Source organism: Anguilla anguilla, chromosome 16, assembly GCF_013347855.1.
Source record: "Anguilla anguilla isolate fAngAng1 chromosome 16, fAngAng1.pri, whole genome shotgun sequence".
Lineage (NCBI taxonomy): Eukaryota > Metazoa > Chordata > Actinopteri > Anguilliformes > Anguillidae > Anguilla > Anguilla anguilla.
The window spans coordinates 20,342,728-20,362,124 of NC_049216.1; the positions used below are offsets into that span (position 1 = coordinate 20,342,728).

A 19,397-nucleotide genomic window follows, 5' to 3' on the forward strand; every position below is an offset into this window, starting at 1 on the left:
AGACAATTTGTTGTTGTTGGAATATCTATTTACTACTGGTCAAAAGCATTGCACAAAATGTTGCTCCAGTATTCTAATATACTGTGAACTAACAGACCTTCTGAAATCACATTACATTACACTGTCAATAAACCAACAGCAAATAAAAAAACACATTTGTAGAATCTGCACAAAATCAAATGGCAGTTAAAGCTGATTAAAATTAGAAGGGCTTATGCATTATTTTAATTCAACTGTCTGCCCATACATCTCAGTCCCTCTCTTCACTGACTCTGCCAAAATGCCAAAATATTTCAATTCATATGAAAAGCAGATCCAGTGGTTGGACAGGACCCCAGAATTCCTGAGCATTAAATTGTCAGCCTGGGGACGTCTCCTGCTAGAATATCCATGCACTGCTCACTTTCGTGTTTGCAGTAGTTCCAAGAACCATTCCCCAAACCCCCCGCCCCCCCCCCCCCACCACACCCCCACCTCTCGCAGTCACCACCAAAAGTCAGTGCACTCTGAACTTTCAGCATGGCTTCAGCAAGGCAGGTCCCTTGAGATATCCAAAATCAGATGTTTCCAGGCAGTCCACTTAAGGCTGATAACTCACAGCCTTTTAGTTCTTAAATGGCTGGCAGGAATAGAAGGGGCTGGTTCATAATGGCAGTGCCAATGGTGGATTCCATGGAAGGAGTGCAGGAGTCCACAGGTACAAAAAATAAAATTGCAAGTATACTCAAAGCCTTCCAAAAAACATAAAAATCTCACATCAGACAACTCTGACCCAATGACAAGGATGTATCCTCTTGACCATTCTTTCAGAGGAGAACACGTTTCAATCTCCAGGTCCATTTCTCTCTGACCTGTAGTGTGTTAGGAAAAAAAAGTGCAGGTTTTGATGACATGCCTATTCAGGAAGATACTGACGTGTTATTACCTGTAAGTTATATTTTACAAGGTAATTTTCTTCACACCAGAACTATGCTACTCAGAGCTGGTAGGCACTGGCATGGCCCAGATTCAGTTCAGTAGGGTGTATCACTGCAGCAATAGCCTCCTCTTGCAGACGTCTTGCTCTTCACTAGAGAAAAAAACCCTCAGCTGGGGATGAAAATCACTGATCCAAGAAATACCTGACAGATGGATTAATCAATCACACGAGGGTAGCTGGTGTTTCAATTTAAAAAAAATAAAAAGCTTGGTGCACCTTAACAGACCACGATCAAAACTTTTTCAATAGCCAGCCGGCAGAAAAGTTAAAGTTTCAGCGTGACATTACTCTTCTCAAGCAAATCTTTTGAATGGCTTTCATTGATATTTCATACTTTCACAATAAATAATTTCAGCAAATTTTCTATGACTATCTCTTCTGGTGAAGTTGTGTTACTGTTGTGCTTGGTAAGCATGCTAGCCAGCCAACAAGTTACAAGTAGGTTATGCTACATAGCACACCCCGATCAGTGGATATTTTCTTTTTCTCCTCTAGGCTATTGTCAGTGACTACATTTTTTTGTTGCAGTGCCCATTAATTGAATATCCATGCACCTGACCAGGATATGTCCAGTCAGCATATGGTGTGTTATGCCTAGAAAAGGCATATTTATTCCACAGAGTTGGTGTGTTGAGTTGTTTACAATGTAACATCAAATGAAATTCACAATTTTTTACTGTGTAAATCACCAACACAAATCAATACAAGGAGGGCACTGAAAACTGATAACTGCCATAGCAAACTAAAGAAAAGAACATTGAAAAGAAGTCATTTAGGTCTTTAAAAACGTCTAAGGGTATAAAGTCTTAGAAGTCTTCCAGAAGAAAATACCATTATATTTAGGTATGTGTAAGTATCACAAACAATTGCTCTAAACTGTCTCTAAATTGATGTTTAACTCTGCATCAAAGGTTATTCAGGTTCAGTATGCAAAGATTTTGAATGAGACTGTTGTAACAACTATTTTAGTTGTTTATTGATAAATGATGAGTAACTGTTAATTATTGGCCATTGCTACTTGTATAAAATGAGACAAGATTTAAATAAATATATGTGATTCATCAATGCTTCAGTTTAAACTGTAGTTGTAAAAATATCGTCATTCAACTATATACCAGTACCTCTCCTGCTGCTGTAACTTATTTGATTTGAGACAGGCATATTAATTAATGCAAGGAAAACCCTAGACAATATATACAAGCCAAACCTCCATTTCCTTTACAGCATGTTCTCCCAGTCTCAGTGAATAATATACTCTCACAGGTGGCCTTGCCACATATATTGTTAAAAAGGTGGATAGGTGGAACACAACTGTTATGCAGAAGAAACTCCTCTTCATTCATGTACATTAAATTTGAATATTCAAAAGAGTTACATTGGCAAGATGATTTATATTTCCAGGTCCCTTTGAAGAGATGCAAGGAAAGGCCAGGAAGTAATCATAAAAAAACGAGAGAATATGTTTCTGTGTAATGAATTTATATATGGAATGATGGTTTGTTCTTCCTTGATATTGAATAACTCTACACTAGAAATAAATCATATGGCTGACAGAAATTCTTAACTCCCATCAGCCTGGTGAATGAGAAGATAGTCGATACACTCATCACAGAGGTTGTTTTTTTTCATTTAGCAATTCACAGTGAATTATTTAATCCATGTTAGGGAAGAAAGTGACATTTTAATCAAATCATTGGCCAGTCAATTGAAGGCAGCATGTCCGAGACATCTGACCTCTCAGCAAGTATTTCATATTTATCTTTAAAAAAAATGACTGATTCGTATCGATCATGTTTGTAAAAGCAATGGTGAATTTTATAACTACCTGTAATACCTGTACCTGTAACTAATGTATATATTGATGCATAACAATACTAAAATGAGGCAAAGTGATAAAATGTCCTCAGTGTTTAGAAGCAGTTTATCATCAAGCCCATTAGCCTTATTTTTCAATGAGAAATTTAAGGGAGCATCACATTTTCTGCGTATTTCAACTTGAACTAAATCAAATACGTACAGTAATGCCCTGATTTCATACATAAAATTTCCTGAAATATGCCAATCTCAACTGTAGCAACCGCCAAGACTTAAGACACTGTAGTAAGCAGTGTTTTCTCCAATATCGGTTCCTTTCCCACTCCTGTGACATTCAGTCATCATTTTATTTATTTTCTTCTATCACACTCTTCTGATTCTTGATTATAATGGAGGTAGTTATTTAGGTTCTCAGTGTGACATGAAAAAAATAACATATGACACACACCTAAAAATACAAAAAACACCCTCCAATGGACAAAACTCCCCAGAACAGACAGTGATAGTGTGATACATGATATGAAGTGATATTATAATGCATGATGTGCAAAAGCCGAAACCAATGCAGCTTTGCAATCTTAGCGGCTGTTTGGGACTAGCTTTTTCACATGCCATTGCAATCGGAAAGGACTTCTCTACTGAAGCCAAAATGTCCAATAAACTGAATCAATTAAGAGTAGCATATCAAGAGATGACAAAGCTCCCTATCCACGTCCTTATTTTAAAGACACGGAGATGAATGTTTTATATCTCATCTCTCTGAATTAGTTTCTGTTGACCCCACTACTACAAATGCACTGCCAAAAATCAGACCAAAACAGCGAGAGAGAAAAAATGCCCCTGATGAACCAAAATTCTCACATTCTCCAAATCATTCTTGCAAATTTGCACTGATTGCACCCTGAATCCAGGTATTCCATTTTTCTCAAAACAAAACTCACTCACATAAACCTGTGATCTTTCCTGGTAAAAAAAAAAAAAAAAAGCAACCTGAATGAATAGATCATGCTTGTTTAAACCCACAACTCTCTACATGCATTTACAGTTTTCTGTATAAGGATCTAAAGAGAGCAGGAAGGCATGTATGGCACCCGATGAACTGCATTTTGGAAAACGTGAAACAAAATAAATGAATAAATAAATCAAATCTGCAACCCAGCTGCTCCTGCCAGTAGTCCAGGGCTTGGAGATTGGGGGGATAAATGCCATCATTAGGGCCTCAGCGGATGGGGGAACAGCTGTTTTGTTTCTTCATCCAAAAGAGAACATTCTTCCTTCTGCACCGCTACATAAATATCTAGTCAAACAAATGTTCGCTCTGCAGCCCAGGGGGAAGTCAATAAACCCACACATTTTAGGATAGAGGACTCCTCGAAAGCCTGTCCTGTTGCACCAGCGTTTTGCCTGTTACCCCTTAACGTATCATCCTTTTGCTCAGAACCCAATGTCAGGTCATAATCAAGATGCCCTTCATATCTAAATCCCTTTGAGGAGAACAGATGAAAACAGACGCTGTTTCTTACATTCCACTAACTGTGCCATTACTATTCATATACAGTCATGTCTATTTGTTTTAATCATTCCCTAAATGAAGTTTGAAAATCCATAACGCGGTTATTAGGAGAGGCCATTTGCACTAAACTAAATGGGCCAGCTTATTGCTAACCATAACTCGATATCATAATGAAGTTGAGTTCAACCCGGGTAGCAGGGACGATAAAAAGTGATCTGACAATATTATGTAATAAATTGCATCTCTCCTGTGTTCATGGACAAGCAACATGATGACTATGTGACACATAATCCAGAGGTTTCTAATTAAAGTGACCTGTATTGTGAGCAAAATAATTCATCTTTTCACTAGTTCATTATTCTCAATGGTCCCAGTCATAATCTTAATAAAGACTGGAAAAGAACACATTGTATAATTGGGTCTAAAGCCCTTTGCAAACACAAATTGCTTCATATGAAAATCTTTTTCTTGAAAAGTGAGTCTGTGGACAAGTAGTTATCAGACTTGATAACTTGACAGTTGATCTTGTTCATTTAGACAATGATCTTGAAAGTTGTGTACTTTCTGGTCTTGTGTATCCTGTTTGTTTAGTTGGAAGTAAAGCCACTTCAGCCCTGAATGACATGTTGAGCCATTTCTTCACCATGAGGCACATCAAGCCCTCAGCACTGCTATTTAAATATTCAGTCAGTGCTGTTCCCATGGAAACCAGTTGACTTTTCGCCAGTATCCATTTAACATTGTTATAGTAGCACCACATTGATGCACACATTTGCAGATTGACAATTTTGGATTAGAAGCAAATACATCTACTACTAAGATTATACTTCTATCCAACCGTACATAACGGTATATACAATGATGAATATTTATACCTCAGGAACCTGTTTGTGTTCTGTAATCAATAGAGTCTCCTTTTTCACATATGTGGTCATAAGGGACTTACACCGAATGCATGTACTTACTCTATCACATTCTCAATGCTCCTCATTTCTTAAATAGGCAATAATTGAATTGCAATTTTAAAAAGCTTGATGTGTACTTTTTAAGTAATATGATCAATAAACTTTTTTTATCGAAGCATGTTCACTGGGCACACAAAAATGCACATTTGTACAAACACAGTAACCATTTGATAATTTTAGACATTACTGCCACCTGTACAAGAATTAAGCATTTAGTTAAATTCACCTTTCTTAGCATGACAAGGTGTCAAATTTGGAAAATGTCATTTCATTTTTTCAAAGCCATTTCATCTCTAACTGGACAAGGGATACATTAATTTAACTTTAAATTTATCTGATCTCCTCATTGCACATTTCTGCATTGTCCAGTAAAACTGTTTGTATGTCAAATCTTACAAATGTCAAAAAGCAGTGATGTTGAACAGGCACGGATGAGAGGCTTCTTCATAAATGTGTACAAATCTTGACAGGTAAATCATGCATTTAATGAGTTGCATTGCTCATAGCATAGATAAGTTGCAAGCAGGCAGAATAGATCAACAAATTTACTGTAACTGATGTGCAACTGAACTGTATCCATTTGAAATAACCATTCTCACAGACATGGACTCCTCCTGGATCTGCTGCTTTCTTGCTATTTACTGACAAATCATTGACCACCTTAAATTAATAACATTATTCTCGTGCACAATAGTTACAGACTTACACTGTAAGGATGTACACAGAATATTCAACGAACTATGTAAATGGGAATAAGATTTGGTTATTCCTTTCATGACACATGTGAACAGCATAATCAGACTATAGCCTTAACCAGAATTAGGATCATTATTCAGAATATGGTGTGCATGTAAACATGGTCAATGTCTTTCACAGCTGAAAGCATCGACTGCAAACAGGAATGCTTTGAACATGTCCAGTTTAATTTCAATGAAAGGCTTCCTTTCTGAAGTATTTCAAATATAGGCTTCTGCTATTTCTTAATTCAGATATGCAAATTTACAATGCTTCCCACACAACACTCAGTACTGGGACAACACCATTTCACTGAAAATAATCACCAATGTTTTCTCTCCAGCCACTTCAAGTAAACAGAAACTCAACGGGTACATTCCTGAACAATCTTAAATATGTGGGTGGGGTGTTCACACAAATAGTAATACAAATTTAGTCACCATATAATTAAACATTAGATTAAATATATTTGATCCCCCAAATCTTGCTTTGTGTTAATTTTTTATTTATTTCCTGTAATCATATGATTATGCAATGAAATGCAACACATTAACAACATGAACCAATTAATGATCTAATCTCTTTTGTGTAATCAAGTAATTAGCTCCATATACTTCAGTGATCAATTAATCTTGATGATCACAGTGGCACCACTTTTAGAGAGTGTCAATGTCCACAACCTTGCAAAGATATCAATCCCTGTACAAATTTTCAATATCAAATAAGATCAATGCTTTCTTGATATAACACAAAAGCATAGAATTACAATAGCTTTGCAAATCATTAAATTAACTGTTCGGTGGTAAACATTCTGACCCTACTAATTCAATCAAGGGTGAGGGCCAGGATCTATGTAAAAATCTACGACATAAGCAAGATAATGCCTTATCCAGACAGATCTGAATGCAATAACAAGCTACTACTCTCTCAGGTGGCTTGTGAGATCTGGTACATGGTCTTAGCAGGTCTCAAAGCCCATGTCTATGTCCCTTTACCTTACCTATTTCTATGCATGTGACAGCCTGTCTTTCTCTCTTCATTACCAGCTCATTCCAGCACACTATGCAGGTGTTTAAGGATGTATCAACTGTGGCCATCACTTCTGTTTTACACCATGTCACTTTAGCCTTCATCATAAAATCTCCTGCACAAATACTAAAGTATAGGGACACCAAGCATTGGATTAGATTTGGTCTCTTCTGTTTTAAATGCTAGTGACTGCTCATGCACAGTTTTTGGATAATTACTCAGTCACATAAGTTATGCTGACCACAAGAGTGTCCTTCCATTGCAACCTTCATTTCCAGGAGGTCTGAAACAGAAACTGGGCACATTTGTCCTATATCCTACACATGCACAACTAATTACCCTGGGACAGCCCTTGACTTCATAATAGCCTACTAAAATATTTCAGTGAAAGTAGGCTATGACTAAATGAGTGGCTTGGGAAATGATACCTAAACAGTATAACACTGGTGTGGCTGTGGAAGGAGTGTAGATACACTAAACCAAATATTAACAGCATACATCTCAAATGGTATTACAGTCTCATTATGTACATACTTAATTACTCACTCCCCTAATTATGCCTCATTACTGTATAAGAGATGTTTTATTTGAAAATGCATTTTTGAATGGGACATTAAAAGTAATGATAAATCTTCATGGCACAGTTGGACTTCTCGTGTACAGTAATGTCATTAATGTAATGTGAGAGCAGGTGATCATTAGTTAACCTTGTGAGGAAGTGAGGATGTTCTCCTATAAGGGCAAGTCTAAGCACATTTATACAAATTTGGAACAGTACATATCATACCTGTCTACTGAAGGTCCATGGGATTCTAGCTTTTATTTCAACTTAGATCTTAATTGTTTAATTTATATAATTTAAATGTAATTTATTTGGACATAAGCAATAATAAGCAATAATAACATATTGATCCAGGTGTCAGATATCATCAGATCACTTCAAATAAATTAAACACTTCATAAATTTATTCACTCGTTGTAACCAAAACATTTTGAAGGTGACTGCCCAAAAGACTTGGCTTGGCATTAAGAAAGTGAAGCGTTACCTTGCCAAAGGCAAAAACAGCCACATCCTAAATGACACTGAAGTCCTTGATCCTCACTGTTCAAGTTTCACACTGGATCACTTCAGAAAAAACTCTATCCTGTGAACAATGCAATAATTAATGCTGTTAAACAACATCAAATCAGGCCAATAGCTTTGAATACTAGATTTCTGGGACACAAATAAATGATGCCAAAACATTCCCTTCCATTTCATTGCTTTTGGTAAAAGGGAAAATGAATCAATTTGAAATTCTCATTGCTGCAGGGCATTTCAAATGTTTACTCTGATTAAAGTAACATCTCTATTCAATTATATTACTCATGCCTCAGAATTATAGATTCTTAGTTACAGCAAAAAAGTAAGAAAAGTAAATTAAAAGAAACAACCATCTCTTGTTTCATTCTTTAATATCCACACACAGGGGATAGTTTTTAATGTTAATGAAAATAACATTGATTCAGCTTAATACAATTGTATAGAACAATGGACATCTTGAATACCCTCTGAAACACATTGGTAGAATGGGAAATGTTCATCAATGAGGGAAAATAAAAGCTTGAAAACCAGGAATAAAAAATAAAATAAAAATAAATAAAAAACATGAACATTTCCCAAAATAATTTTTCTAATTAATTGTCACCTCAAATAATAGAAAGTGAGATTGAAGTCACAAATATCTGCCTAATACCCATGGAAACAACAAAACAAGCTGTCACTAATAACTTGTGCAGCACATGATATTTGCATACTGTGCAAAGAACACATGAATGCTGAAAGTGGACCTTATGGAGGAAGTGGCCTGGCCAGTCTAAAATACTGTTTCACCAAAAATTTTGTAGATCTGTACAATAGAAGAACATTTACAAGTTTTTAAACTCACCCAGTAATGCTTATGGTGCAAAAAAGCTTGTTTAATTCAATGGAAGTCCTGAAGAGTTGTGTAAACATTATCTAAATACTTTTCTTTCCATAATATTACAAAAATAAAATGTACAGAAAATATATCTAAATATGTTTGCAATATATTGTGACACAAAACTAAAGCTGTTCTAGTATAAGTTATGGCCTCTTGCACATATTGCAAAATGTTTTTTTTTTATGTTTGCCTAATCTTCCCATTTTTTTTAGAACTTGTGCATTTAAAAACATACTGTATTTTAAAAGAAAGTAAAGGCACAGAGAGAACAATTGGGCCTAATTCATAAAACATGCGTATGATCAGATTTGATCGTAAAATGTGCTAATTAACGTTTCTTTGACAAATGTTCATAGAACTATGAACGATGCGAACATAACTTGCATTGATTCAACATTCATATAGTAGGCTTATAGAGACTGCTAAAACACAGGCAACCGACAATCCAGACATTAAAAAATATTGCATTTAATGAAGTCTCAGTGACTGGAGGAGGATGCCGGAGCATCAGTGTCATAATGATTAATCGTCATATCCCATGGCCCCACTCGGTAAGGGATAGGCCCTGGAGATCACTGGAAATCAATTGTTGCTCATAGGCTTATCTGAGCTGTTGAAGCCAAATCATGTACACGTGTACTACATGTTGTCTAAGGAAAGAACAGCTGTGTTGGAATTAACAGTATATAAACGTTTCATTCCATTTCACTGGTTATTTGCTTGAGGTGTCATTATCTGCCCTTGTTCTTGGCAATTTAGGTGACTTTTGTGTATGTGCTCTTCATGTATGTGGTTTCATATGAGACAACTGAACTTAAATTCTTTCGTAAAGTATCCAAACATAGATTCAGTTCTGCAACGATTTGGTCACCAGAGTTTTATTTCAAAATTTGGTTTTCAAGCGCTGAACAAAGAATGAAATAACTTCTCTGAAGTTTGACACTCCCGAGTCACTGAATTTGCACAATGGCACATTTTTGCATTATTTATTTGTTTGATGTGCAGTAATTAAAGAATTAAGTTCCTAATGAGCTAGTGGAATTGACAGAATCAGGCCACCAGCTACATATCACTGGCTTTTTTTTCCCTCAGGAATTTGATTCATTAAGTGATTTCTATGAATAAAAAACATGACCAAACCATTCTGTTGGTCAAGTTAAAAAAGAAATGTGCTATTTGCAAGCACTTTGGTAACTGCTCTGTTCAGTATATTTAAAAAAAACAAGTGCCACATTTGATGATGGCCCCATTACATTGTTCAAAACTGTGTATGCAAACAAATACATCACACAGGAAACCAAAATCACTTTTTGTTCAATGTTATCTTATTGTTTCTTTAATATTAATGATGGTCTTTCCACCAAAAGGCACTATAAATGCCTCACTCTGATGCCATCTATTACTGAAGAGAGCATGTGTACAGGGTCAAAATTGCACAATATTTGCCAGTTTACATTAATTGCTTGCTTTAACCTCTGCAGGTGCAGGTGCATTTTAATTTGCCAAGTAGAGAATTTTCTAAATACATCAAAATTATTTTTTTTTCTGTACCCTTGTAGATTAGAGCATATGTTTTTCAAGTGCATCCATGCAATACAAATACTATTTTTTGGCCTGAGGCTCTGGAAAACCATGACTCCTAAATGGGATCCTGACAACTTCAATCTGAAGAAACAGCATTCCAGTTCTGCCAGGAAAACAATGGATGCTTCCCATGAGAGTGCACATCCTAAGGGTCATGACCAACATCTGAGGGAAGAGCTGTGTCCTTTGACTGGTGGTGATTGCCTGGACTTTTGAATCCCCATGCATTTAAACATGTACAAATCACATTTTGCAATAGCATAAATTGTAGTCAACAAAGACTCAGCTGAAAAAGCTCAGGGCTTTCTTAATTGAGTAATTATTGAGTAGTTTATCTGGCAGCTATTATAGGTGAAAATGGTCATTTATTTTAGGAGACAGATCTGTCCACCGCTTCCATTTATTCTCGTCAATGTTAGATCACAGCACAATGAATCGGATGAACTTCATGCCAATGTTTAATACCAATGGGCATTATTTGCTTTATGGAAGCATAGCTGGGTGATACTATTGATGATTAAATCTTTTTTTGGAGGGGTTCAGTGATCCTTACAGATTAAACAAAGACAGAAGTTAGCAAAAACAAACAGAGTTGTAATTTTTCATTTTTTGGAATTTCTGAATGCAATTCCGATAATTTTATTTTTAATGTAATTCATGTAAATTTCTTATTTGATTTTTTGTATGCTGGCTACTTCACCTGAAGTTACCCATGGGAAAAAAAAAAAAAAAAAAAAGTTTTTCTATTCTATTCTATTTTATTCTATATAATCAATGTTTTGCAGGATGCAGGATGCCCTGATGCTTAACATGTGTAGGAAGATCCTTAGTAAAAAAATAAATAAATAAATAAAATAACTGATTTCCAGCATACAGGCACTATTGAGTAGATACTTAATCCCAATGGCCCTTAAACACATTTTTAAAAAGTCATTCATAGCAAGCGCAATTTACTGAGGGTTTGATATGATGTTAATCTGAGAGTACAGCCAGAATTGCTTTTAATGTTTGGTTTAGGTTTTTGTAGTGAAGTGAACCCAATAACAAATTTCCACGTTATTTGTACAATAATTATTCTATTCTATTCCAGATAATGTAACTATACATATCATTCTTTTATAAAGATTATGTTTGGGATTTTCTTGTGCCTGTGTGTCCTGTCTAGCCAGCTGGTACAGCAGGAGTTGGGGTACACACTTAATCGCTTCAGATAGTGACAGGAGCCGAGGTGGCTGTATGAAAGTGTGCGGATTCCACAGTAAAAGCAATATGGGAACAGCCAAATGCATTATACCGTAATGCATTGTTGAGCTACCTTGAACACAGTCAAATGCAGCAAGCCCAAAACCTAAGAATTGCCTTGAAGCACAAGTGACCTGGTAGAGTGGCAAACTGTGAATGGGCAAATTAATGCCAGTCTTGCAAATTTCAAGCCGCTGATGCAACAAGAGATGTGTCACTTCGAGTGGCAGGAGGTAAGCGGTCTAGGAGGAAATGTGTTTACTGTCGATGTTTAAATGTGATTAGACTTGTGGCTGTTGTTTCATCTTTCATAGACACAAAAATAATTCTTGTTCAATCTACCATCCATGTTAGGATAAAAAAGCACAAAGAAAGGGCATTGAGATCGATCCCAGTGGTCCATATCTATAGCCTCAGAGTCCCTGCCATTTTATTTCATTATCTAAATGGACAGATTGAAATTCATTAGAGCCAGTGTTGGTGCTTTTTATGGGGAATATTTCAAAGTCAATAAACATATATAATTGAGACCCTACTCTATAAAGCACACAAGACAGTCATCTTAATAGGTAGCCAAAGTTAATAAACCTTTTGGACTTCCTTAGCTTGTCACTTTCAGTTAGATCAAGTCAGGAATTCATAATTCCTCCTCTGAGAAGTATGTGTCATGATTCATAAAATGGTACAGTGCTATAAATGAGTGACAAATACAGTATATGAAATGTAAGGCTGATATCTAATTTCCAACATTGGTATTACAGTTAAGATGCATCCCTAATCAACTAAAAGCCATGGGCATGCAATAAAATGCTAAATGGTGACATATTGCACTGTACAGTACCATTAAAAACTGTATGGAATTAAATTTCAGTTGTTCAGTTTGAAACGTCCCACTGGCCTGATAAGTCAACAGTGCGTATTGACCAACGCCCATACCCATACCACCACACCACCAGTGTTTCTGAAAAAGCTGTGGCTATGGTGATGTCCAGCCCATATACTATACTGAACAATACTGTAATAACACCACCAAGAAAAACATTTATTTTGCATTTCAAAAAATGTATTTTCATAATAATGGGCTTTATTTTGACTTTATTTTGAGTAACATGGCAAAAACAGTTCCTGTTATTTTTAACATTCCGGCAGCACTGCATCTTGATTTATGCATTCAAGAATTTAATTTTTCATTTATTTATTAATGAATCAATCAATTAATTCAATAGTTTTGGTGTGTTTTTAATGCAAACCATATATGCTGGTATTCAATGATTTTTAAAGTTGTTTTTTGTTCCATTGTAATAAGAATTAATAGTCTTTGATTTTATTATTTAATGTGTATTTTCTTGCTTTGTCACAGCCCCCAAAATGCCCTACATCTTCATTTTAAAGCCAGCAGGTCATTAGAAATGTATTGAAATATATCAGATGTCTATCATTGCACATAAAAACAGTTTTTGCTAATTAAAAACATACATAGCGTGGCTCATACATAATAGCATCATCCCAACTCGAATTCAAACCTGTAAATTTCTGCTCACATTTCCCTAACCACTACATTATACTAAACCTGCTTGATTTGACAAATCGTATCTGTTCTCTTGTGGAAATAACACAATGTCTGACACTCCTTTTATATCAGTATGAACATTCCCTAATGGGATTTGCAGATGGGAATGTACGCATTAGTCAAACCAGCCGCTCAATAAATACAACCTGATTTTGCAAGCACATGTAAAGGAGATCAATTAAATTATGTGGTATGGCATTTCCAATAACAAATACACAAACTATTTATTTTTTCCATTCCATCTATTACAACTACCAAGTAATTTTTGGGGCTCAGTCATCTACTACATCAAAAGGAAAATGTTGAACACAAATTATCTGTGGAACAAAAAAATGTGTGTGTCCTTGAACCTTTAAATACTGTTTTGATGGAGTTTAAATTGAAATAGCTCAGCTGCATTAAATCATAAAAAATGGTCACAATGTCTGCTTCGCTTGCACTTTGCAAACTGGCAAAAAGTAACTGTAAGGTTTAATTTTTGTGACATACCGAGCCTGCACCCTTATGCACAGTGAAATGCCTGTCAATGTTCTGCTATCAGGGCTAGCTATAAAAAATCAAAATACTGACAGGACAGTGCTGGAACTGCTAATCAGATATATCAAATTTCTCAGTTGAGAATGATTGCCGTAGTCATTGCAATGGACTGTGTAGGCTGCTTATGTTGGAAATAATGTGGACAGACTTGTTACCCAAAGCTCAGGAATGGTTCTGCCATAATGATGGCCTATGGTTGAATTTTTTTCTCATGAATTTCAGCAAAAATACTATTTTAGGCATCCAAATGTGGTTTTTACTGCTGATGGAGGTACTGATGTGAGAATATGCCAGCAATTTTCTTGTAGTTAGCAGTATGTGGATTCAAGCTTGAATGCAAAAAAACATTTATGTTTCAAGGGATTTATGTGCCTGAATCAATAGCAGCAAAGATGTCTTTCTGCTTTAAGCATCCCAATGGAATGTCTACAAGGCTGTTCTTCTGATGATGCAAGTAGTATACATGGATGTTTCACAGGTGTGCTAACAAAACTGGAGAAAATAAACCATGATAAGCTATCTTCATTATGTCAAGCCAGCTATTCCACTTTTAAACTAGATACCAGGTTTGAGTGACCCCATGAATTGTCTTAAAAAGGGTCTGCTGTGGGTTTTAGCCTTGAGAAATGATGTGTTTGTCCAGTGTTCTGAATTTATTTCTCTCCACTCAGGCGTTTGTCCTTCAGGCTGGGTACTGAGGTATGCACACATGCTTATTCTGTGTTGTGAATTACTTATGTATCGCATTTGCGTAAATGTAATATAATAATTTGTTTTCGTAGTTCTGTGATCATGATTTATGTGGGTGAGGTATTTGTGTTTTATAAATCTACCTAGGTTCATGCCTTACCTAGCAAGATAGTTCAACAAATAAAGCTAGTAATAATAGCAACAATAATAGTGGCATCACAATTTGTCCTTTCTGTTGAAAACAACCGCTGTTCAAAACATCTTCCTTTGCCTGTGTTCAAACTTACATACTGTATCTCTGAACATGCATGAAAAAATGTTTTTTTTTTGTTTTTTTGTCTTGTGAACGCCAGATGCCCTGCAATAAAAATAAAAACAAATAAAACACTATTAACCAACTGAAAAGCTGATTCAGTAATTACATTTTTTAGAGAATGATGTAAACTAATTTGGTCTCATATGAGGCAAAAAAGGAGGGTTTTTATTAATTTATTTACTGGAGCACTATGAGGGCAATATCCATCCATTAGGAAAACTTGTTCTTGGTGAGCTTCCACTACATCTTGGAAAACACACAGCATCTTTAAAAGGGTTTCAACAAGAAGAAAGTTCATTACTCAGCCCGCAACAGGCTCTGGTATTAATCCAATAAGGGTAATTATGAGCAAGCCTTTAATGAATGAGATAATTGGTTCAGAGAATTGAAAAAATAATACAAAAATGTTTAAGAGGTTTTTTCCCCTCCTGATCCATTGATTAATACCAACAGAGATATCCATGTAAAACCAGATTAATGAATCATAACATTGTGAAGATGATGTAAGCTTTTGGTGTGGATAAGTATGTATTGTACAGAGGTTTAGCACAGTTGAATTATTTTCATTATTTAATTTACTTTATTTAAACATTTAATGTAATGCAATATAATTCTAATGTAATATGCAATACACACTCAAGCATGATAAGATGTGAATTTAGATACAATGGCAAAAAAAAGAATATCTAGAATATCACATGAATGCATTGTGAATGCATTACAGCATTAAAAATGGATGCGAGACCATCACGATTCAATGCACTATGTACATTAATGCAGGCAAGAGAGTGATTCAGATCAGCACTGCAGTGAGTCATATACAGTATGTGTGACCTTGACTTCAGACCAAATGCATTGAAATGGGCTGTCAAGTGGAACAATCTATTAAAGCACTTACATTTAGTGAAGTGACACAGTGCAGCCTGGTGCTGGATCCTGACTGTGTCTATGCAGACAATGGGTGGTAAGTGCACAGGGAAATTTAGTAAAAGATTGTAGCTTCCCCTAGGTCAGTAGGGTGTCTCTCAGCAGGGATGTCCCAAAAGTTTTCATGGGGAATGAAAACCCAAAGTACCAGGAGCTTGAGCTCCTTTCCTTCCCATTTTTGGTTCCCAAAATCATTTCTTAAAACAAGGGGAGAAAATGGCAATCTTATATACCTTGTGGCTGATTAGCCACAGGTGGCCAAAATTAAACAGGCTTTGCCTATTAGCCAAATAACAAGAAGGTGGCTCCACCCACCAACCTCAGAACACAAAAACCAAATACCAATTTCAGGAACAACGGCTTCCCACGGCCACCCATAACACTTTCCCCCTCAAGATAACAGATAAATAATTTGTTGTCAATGTTAAAACAATTCCACACCTTCACAATCATTAACACCATCATCATTATAATGTCCATGACAAAGCATCAGCAATAATATTATCAGAACCTTTCTTATAGTGGATGTCCAAATTGTAATTCTGTACCAATAGCGATTGTGTGGCTGATGTGTATATATGGTGTGTGTGTGTATATATATATATATATATATATTTGAAAGTACCCAGCAGTGTTTATTATCACAGTGAGGCCAGTGTTTTCAGTTTGCAGATTATGAGTGACTCCTGTTAATACAGCACCAGCAGCTTCTCACCATGATCACAGTATTTCTCATTAATTAAACAGAGATGTGCATTTTCCAGCCTTTTCCATCAGACAGAGGCAGCCTATCTGACACCGCTATGTGTTCTAGAGTTCTATTTATGGCGGTGAGACTAGTCTCTCGGAAAACACTGTGGGACTCCATGTGCTGCCATTCTTCATTCGATGCACATTAGCCTTAGAGCTCAATGCTCCAATTACTGACTCTGACTCTTGGACAGATCTGATAAATAAAAAGACTCATTATGCAAATGAGTGGTAGACCCACTGATGAATTTAGCATTTTCTCTTTATAATATGATGGTGTAACTGGAACTTTCTTCTCTCTCAATGATTATAATCATTTATTTTTGTCTGGTCTTGGGGCGGTTCATTTCATACTGAACGTGTCTCATCAAATCACTCCACTAAAAAAAACTAATTATAAAAAGCTTTGGTATCTGCTGATGAATAAAAGCTCCTTTGTTTTTCAATTCTCTCAAAGATCTGATACAATGATACACACACTGTCATTTGAATGCAAAAACAGTGATAAAAAGATAGATTACAAGGTTAAAGACAAACTAAAATCTAACACAACAATTAAATAGCTCCATTAAAACATTTAGACCATAGGAGGCTGTCCATCAGCAACCCCATTCAAATTTAAAGGTGGACAAAATAGACACACAGGATAACATGTTAGTGGGGCTGAACAAAAGGAAAACTATTTATTTTTTAGCTGATAATAAAACCCCACTGTGGGGGTTTATTGGGAAAAACAGCAATATTTTTAAAGTATGGCAGTTCTGTCCATAATTTTGATCATTAATTCGCTGCAGTAATGATATTTTTGTAATAAGGTACAAAAATATACAGTGCTAGCTACAGTACACTTAATCACTTAGCTATTTGTTATAGGGTATCTGTCACATAGCTGTGAGGATGGATTTTATATTTAGCTCATACACTTCATGATGTAACAGCATTGACTACTCCAATGGCTTATTAAACCCTTTCGATGTCAGTAATCTACAAAGTTAATATATCTTTTCCAATAAAGTACATTCTCTGTTAGGTCAACTAAAAGCTCCATGGCAATAGCTTTTGACTGATACACGCAGTGTTTAATGGTAAGTTGAATGCATTACATAAACTTCTAAAATGGATGAGACATGTACCTACAGTACAAATTAATGAAACTTTTGTGACAATTAAAATAAGGAATGTCTTGGTAGAGATGAACTTATTTTGCAAACCATAGCCAAATGAAATGAGAAAACCTACGAGCAATGGAATGTTAATTACACACTGAAGGGAGAGTATGACTTGCAATGCATTTGAACATTGAGTCCCTATGGGGAACTCTGAAGGACAGCAATTTAAAGTTTAGGTCCCTGCTGGTCACATGATAGAAACACACTTGTGGACATATTTATGAGTGCAAGATAATATTTATTTCCTAATAAAAAACTGCTCCTGACCTGTGTGTGCAGTTTTTGTAAATGCACATTTATCTTGTACATCTAATAAAGACAAAAACATAAGAAATAACAACTTTTGGCACTGGCATTACACAGAACGTTTAGCTGTGGTTAAACTGGAATCACGCACGTGTCACTGCTGCTTAGACTTAAACTTGCACCTGACCATTCAGAAGAGCTAACATGGTTACACAGTGCAGGGACAAGGGTTAATAGATTGCTTCATTGATCCATGGTGGTGACTGTCCTTTGAGCATGATGTTTAACGTGGCAGTTTTTCATATTTATACTCCTGTGAGAAGTGGACCAGAAGATATATGATCTACTAAAGAATAATCCTGTAGCTTCATGATGATAGCTCCCATAAGAATAACTCACTTGTGGATACCTCAGAGATTTATTTTTCTGCCCATTGTCTCATTGACATGTCTCCCAAGACTGGACAAGATTTATTCTCAGGGGAAATTATGTTTAAATAATATATTAAAATATTCAGAATTATTAAATACATGACTTTTGCACATTTTATTTAGAACAATTTATAAAAGAGACCCTGGTGTATTATGTCATAGAAAATGAGTTTCCATTTGTGCTGTGGGGACCAGGAGCCAGGAATTTCATAATGACAGCAAACATAATAAAATCACATAAATTGGACATGAATCTAATTGGCCATATTTAAAGTAATATGTGTACTGTCAAAACCAGGCTTGGTTTAAAATGACTATTTTCAGACTTAATTTTGTGAAGAGCCAAGTAAATGTGAGCTCAGATAAGCAAGAGTCTGTGCCATGGATAACCGAACACAAGGAGACAAAAAGGAAAGGGACTCACCTGCCACGGAGCTGCAGTCCTGGTGAGAGGGAGCCTTCTCATGAGCCCTCTCATTAATTGGAAACGTAGGAGCTTTTCATATAATGCGTGACCTTTGCCACTGACAAGGCCGGAGCAATAACCCCAAGGTGTAGCCAGGCTGGCTCTGACAGGTGAAAAATGGCTGCGCTTTCATACTCTTTAAACCATGTCTTATGGATTTCTTCCAGCGCATTAGGAGACGTTATCATTTCATCACTGGTGGATCCCCCACAGCATCGGCCGGCTGCCGCTGCGGTTCCTCTAAAGTAAAGCTCATCTACATATGGCTTCTGGCCTTGCTCCCCGGTCTAGCACCAGATGAAAAATGGCAGTGTCAAATGGGGAGCTCATTAAACTTTTATATCAGATAGTTGTGCTACCCTTGACTCCCTGGGCTCTCATTTCTCATGCTGCCTCTGGCCCTTTGCCCTCCAGGAGGAGAGCTCAAAACCCAAAAAAGGGTGGCAAGCTGAGCAATTATGGGCAAGAA

General features: G+C 36.1%; 1 long non-coding RNA gene across 1 annotated transcript in view; it reads right to left on the reverse strand.

Annotated features, from left to right (window-relative positions):
- Positions 1-532: 532 nt before the first annotated feature.
- Positions 533-19,397, reverse strand: part of LOC118215558 — a 67,487-nt gene continuing 48,622 nt past the window's right edge. Inside the window, exon 3 of the long non-coding RNA XR_004762842.1 lies at positions 533-851. This is a non-coding gene — a long non-coding RNA (uncharacterized LOC118215558). The remainder of the gene's footprint in view (positions 852-19,397) is intronic.